We start from the raw sequence: 6,139 nt of genomic DNA, 5'->3' as shown, positions 1-6,139 counted from the left end.
AAATGCATCTGTTCAAGCCACAACTCATATAGTGATACGACAAACCAACCACGAAGACCAGGGAGCTTTCCAAACAAGTCAGGGATAAAGCAGTAAAGAAGCGTAGATCATGAGAAGGTTACAAAAAATTTCAAAGTCACTGATTATCTCTTTGAGTACAGTGAAGTCCATCATTAAGAAGTGGAATGTACTTCATACATTCCCAGATCAGGTCGCCCTTCCAAAATAAGCAGCCAAGCAAACAGGAAATAAGTTGTAGATGGCACTGTGAAGCCAACAGTGACTTTGAAAGTTCCATGTCTGAGATGGAAGTCGGTGTTCATACATCGACAATATCCGGTCCGTACACAAAGTTGGCCTACATGGGCGAGTGGCAAGAAAGAAGCCATTACTGAAAAAGAATCATATTAAATCTTGTATTGAGTTTGCGACAAACCATGTAAATGATTCTGCAGACATGTGACAGAATGTTTTGTGGTCAAATGAGACAAAAACTGAGCTTTTTGATCTAAATTCAAAACGTTACGTTTGGCGCAAGTCCAATACAGCACATCACCAAGTCAACATCATCTCAACTGTCAAGCATGATGGTGGCAGCATCATGTTATGGGGATGCTTCTTATCAGCAGGGACTGAGAAGCTTGTAAGAATTGAGGGGAAGATGGATGGTGTGAAGTACAGGCGAGTCCCAGAAGAAAGCCTGCTTGAGTTAGCCAAGAATCTAACACTGGGTCAAAAATTCACACTTCAGCAAGATAGAGACCTGAAGCACAAGGTCAAAGCCAAGCTGGAGATGTTTCAAAACAGAAAGTGAATGTCCTGGAGTGGCCCAGTGGCAGCTCATACATATACGGCAGAGAGGAATTAATTCATTTAAAGATTTTAAGAGATCAGAGTAATCAACTAGAATCTTTGGAGAGATTTGTTTCCTTATAAACCTGCTCCATAATTGTGGATCTTAGTTTTGTTTTAGATTACTTTACACGTTATTGTGTATTAACCTAATACAAAATTGTGTTTCTCATTTACAAGTAGATTTGTGTTCGTTGTTCGTGTGCTTTTCTTATACAAATGGAGCACATGGTGTCTATAAAAAGTTTGACGGGTGCTGGGTTGGCCCTGTGGTAGAGCTCTGGATTTTTTTAGCTGGCGACCTTGGTTCGAATCCCTGCGATAGTACAAAATATTCCATGCACTTTAAGCTGTAGGTGAGTTATCAGAACAACATTTGACCCTTTAGCATAGATGGTAGGTGGTAGGATTCTATTTCTTGGCTGCTTTTCCTCTGGTCAGTAGTATAAAATTAGTGATTGCAGCATAAATACCAAATACAAGTACACAACATATGACACAACAACCTTTGAAGGATAGAGCTGTAAACCTAGGCGTACTTCATTTCCAGTTAATCTTGTCATTATTAGACATTTTTCTTTTGAACTTTAGTTAATATAATATATATATATATATATATATATATGAAGTCTATTTCATAAATATGTCTTTATTATTTCTTTTTTTTTCAGTTATTGAGATAATTTTTCTAAAGTAAAATGACCAACTTTTATTTTAAGGAACCTCTAATTAATGAGCGAGTAATTAAAGTCCGCAAAATTCAGTACATCTGTGTTTCTAAGAAACAACAGAATAGAATTAGTGTTCCTTCTTCTTTTTTTTTTATCTCCATCTGTGTCCCAGCATCCTGTCAGAGCAGCTTCAATGTCACGTGCCACGTGCACCCGCTTTTAGGTACAACACTTTCTTCCTAATTGACGTGGGGGTTTTAATTAGAACGGTATTGCGGTAACAGGACGGTATGTAAATGAGACCAGGGATAATGGTCTAGACAATAGTTTTAGAGCTGCGACTTCAAAGAAGTGAAACAATACTAATTTTCCGTACAATATACGCCACTAACATATACTCAATTAATCACGTGGACACTTAGAAAACACAACATTTTAAGTCATGGCTAGTGTTTTATAGTCAGGCGATGTACAACTCGGTTCTTTTTGTGCCGTTTTTTTTTATTAACTCTTCTGGTTTGATATTTTTTATAGCAAATTCGAATCAATTATGGCCTCTTTGCTATTATTTATATTATTAATATATTCTACTGATATTCAATATTATATTATAAATTTTTCTTATACTGACAACAAATAAAGATGGGAAAGCGCCCCGGGCTTATGAGCGGTGGGTGCGCAGCGTGCGCTATAAAAGTAACATTCAAATCCTACTATTCCATCAGGCAAGAGCAGCTCAAGAATTGACTAACTGTCTTCCCTTTAGTCTACCAGTTCAAAATTTGGGACGACTATGCACGAGGCAACCTCTTGTGTATCTGTGCGTGAAAATTCTACATACAACTAAAACCAGCTAACAAAGCTATAAGTGAAAAATGCTATAAAAGCACCTTTGAGATAATCTTTAACCTGCATTATGTTGACACAGAACATCTAATTTTTAAATTGTGTTTTTGTAAAGATAATCTGCATAACCATTTCGACTGAACAACTTTTATTGGCTACGCTACAAATATTTTATTAAGCCCTCAGAGATGTTAAGAGAGCACCCCCCACCTCCCAGTGACACAGCGATATGTCTGCGGACTTACAACGCTAGAAACCGGGTTTCGATACTCGTGGTGGGCAGAGCACAGATAGCCCATTGTGTAGCTTTGTGCATAAATTCAAACAAACATAAGCTGTTAATAATTTTTTTACTTTTTAGTTCATATGTGTATTTGTGTGTGTATATATAAATATCTTCGCAATTCATTTCATCATATATCATAAACTAAGCTTCACAGTGAGTCAGGGGTAAGCTTGAAAGCTTATAGCGCTAAAATTCGAGGTTCGATCTATACAATGGGCATAGGAAGATAGCCTATTGTGCAGCTTTATACTTCAACAAAAAACTTAATCATTGAATAATTTTGGTAAAATAATGATTTTGAATGGATTAAAAATACAGCTTCAAAGTTAAAATTACAGAAAATATGAATATTTTCGTACATATCTTTGAAATGTAACTGTAGAAAATCTATGTCTTCGGAATACTCTGTACCGGAACAAACACAATAGTGGAAATATTAAAATTTGCAGTGAAGTGACAATAGTTCTCGGAAGATAAAGTTGTTTGGTCTTCTGAAAAATAATCCTGTAATATATTTTGTAATGTTACCTATCTAATGAGCAAGAGAAAAAATAGAATATAAAGTAGGAAGGTTGCCATAGCTTTTCCCATTTAGAGAGCTGGATTGACGAATAAATTATCATTGCCATTAAAATTTGTTATATTTATTTTCTAAAGTTCCAAAACAATATAAACTAAGTTGATACCAAGTTTAAAGTTTTTGTTGGTTTACTTGCACCATATACTTCTTAAGGTATGCTAGATTTTATACATGACATCTCACAACCTAAATTGAACAGGCATTGACCAGTTATGAAATTCTAAACGTTGAGCCCTTTCGACAGAACTATATCGATTAGGCTTTGCGAAGCTGGGAATACAAACAGCACACGTGACACATTTCTGGGGCTGTTTTTGCAACTTCTTTACTTTAAACATTTTATTGGTATTAATACATTTAAATTATAGAATAGTACAAGAAGAAATAACTATTGAAGGTTAACAACATTAAAGTTAAGAAATAGTTCACACTTGTTTTATTTCTTAAAACATGGGAAGATTGAGTGAAGCTCTGTACTCCTATCATATTTGGTCGTGTTTTCTTTACTTTTCATGTCTCCACCGTATTTCCTGTAGCACGTGTGTTTGTTCATGTTTCGAAGAGAAAGTCACGTTATGCCAGAGTTATAAGATTTCCCCTTCATGCAATAACCAGGCTCACTCGAATGATGACGTCATAAGCATACATTCAAGTCACAAGCACTGAAAACTCAAGCAAAAGCAAACAGAAAAATGCTCGAGTTTCTGTCGGAAGTAAGACACGCGAACTTTCTCGCTACAGACCGGCGCCATTGAAAAAACTGGTTTATTCCACTAAACATTCGATGACTTTCTGAACCTTATCAGCGAAGCAGTTTTCTTAGAATACACTAGTCACTTGGTTAAAGTTCATTATATGCAAGTCTCTTTAACACTCTTAGCCGTACTTGAACTAAAATTAATATTAAAGTATATTTATGTCGGCTATAAGTCGTATATTATGCGCAGTAAAATATATTGAGTAATAACGTAACGTATATCATAATGATAAGTTCATATGTTAAATATTGGTAGGCTATCAATATTAGCATAAGTATAAGATCGCAGTATGTTCTGAGGTACTTATTTCTCGTATTTAAACAAAATGATACAAGTTCTTGGATGGCCAGGTGGTTAGGGCGCTCGTCTCGCAATCTGAGGGTCGCGGGTTCGAATCCCCGTCATACCAAACATGCTCGCCCTTTCAGCCGTGGGAGCGTGACGGTCAATTCCACAATTCGTTGGTAAAAAGTTGGTGGTGGGTGGTGACTGCTAAATTAGGGACGGTTAGCGCAGATAGCCCTAGTGTAGCTTTGCGCGAAATTCAAAAAACAAAGTTTATAAAGTTGACCAGGCGCTTTGAAAAATAATGAAAGTCAAGAGTTTAACATAGCAAAACAAAATTCACTTTAGACAAAAAAACTGTTTGTACATTTGTTTGCGCTTTTCAGTATATATATATATATAGTTATGTTACAAAGATTTACCCACCAAGAATACCCTCAATATATTCCAGTTGTACAAAAACTTGTGCTCGCCCGTGGAAGATAAAACCAAATACGTTGTGTATATTAATTCCGTTTTTGTTTTTCTGTTATTTTGTTGAAGCTATTTAAATGAATATCTATCGTAATAAATGTTTTCATTCACAACCGTGACCTGAGAGGTATTGTTCAAAACTGATTAGATTCGGGTTTGGGAACATTTTACTAATTATAGCGTGATTAGTGTGATTTTCGTTATTGCTACAACACACAAGTAGACAGAAATACATGACGCAAGTTAATTCATATCTAATCGCTTAGTACCGTTTAATGAGAATATAAATATCTTCCCAGCAGCTTGTGATATGCAACATGACTCAGTATCCGGATGTCTCTGACCTACGTCGAATGTTTTCTTGTGCGAAGTTTCCCAGGTGTCTCAATGGAAAATTTTAAAACAAGATATATCTGAATCTCTCCCTCAAAAATTCAAGGGTGCATTATCATATTTTCATTCATTTTTAGGCTACCGATTCATAACAGGCGTGCTAGTGGTCTAAAACTAATAATATTCAGTATTCTGAGACATTGTTCGTGATCTAAGTTTAATAATATTCACTATTCTGTATCACGATGTTCTTGATCTAAATCTAATAATACTTGGTATTTTGTACCACATTGGACAAATACGCGTTATGACCTCATTGTTTAGTGTATGCATTTTTTCTGGAAAGTTACTTAGTTTTACTGAAGTTACCATTACAAGTGACTTATTTTTCGAAAAAGATGTTCAGTTGTGAAAAGCATAACAACGTATAATGTTTCAAGCTAAACGTGGATTTGATAAACATTAAAGGTGGTGTAAAATTATTAGAAATATTTTTATTAAATACAATAAACTGCAATGAATTTTTTCAACTTTTCCTGTAGTATATGAAGTGTCAATATACCTTGAAAATAAATTATTCAGAAATGGTTGGAATATAAAAAGGTTGATGCTGAAATTAAACAGAAATAAAGTAACCTAACAAAGATTTAAAATATATATCATACATAATTTCGACATGATAATTTGTTTAAAAATTATTATTATCGCCCTTAAGAAAATTCAATGTATTAATTGATCCATGTTCGTTGTTAGTTTGAGCACAAAGCTACTAAATGGGTTATCTTCGCTCTGTCCACCACGGGGAATCGAACCCTGGATTCTATCGTTCTAACTCCGTAAAATTGCCGCTGATCCAATTTACGTCAGTTTAGATATTCTTAGGTGTTTTGTGTACAATACATTTTCATGCAATGTAGTATGTTAACATTGTACACATTTCAAGTATCCAATGATATACAAATAAAACAAAAGGCTTATATCAATTTTAATTACTATACAACAGCACCTGTAGCATGTAACATATTGTTGCGTCAGCGAGATCACGTGACTATTC

This window comes from Limulus polyphemus, unplaced genomic scaffold (genome assembly GCF_000517525.1).
Source record: "Limulus polyphemus unplaced genomic scaffold, Limulus_polyphemus-2.1.2 Scaffold2279, whole genome shotgun sequence".
Lineage (NCBI taxonomy): Eukaryota > Metazoa > Arthropoda > Merostomata > Xiphosura > Limulidae > Limulus > Limulus polyphemus.
This window is presented reverse-complemented; position numbering follows the sequence as displayed.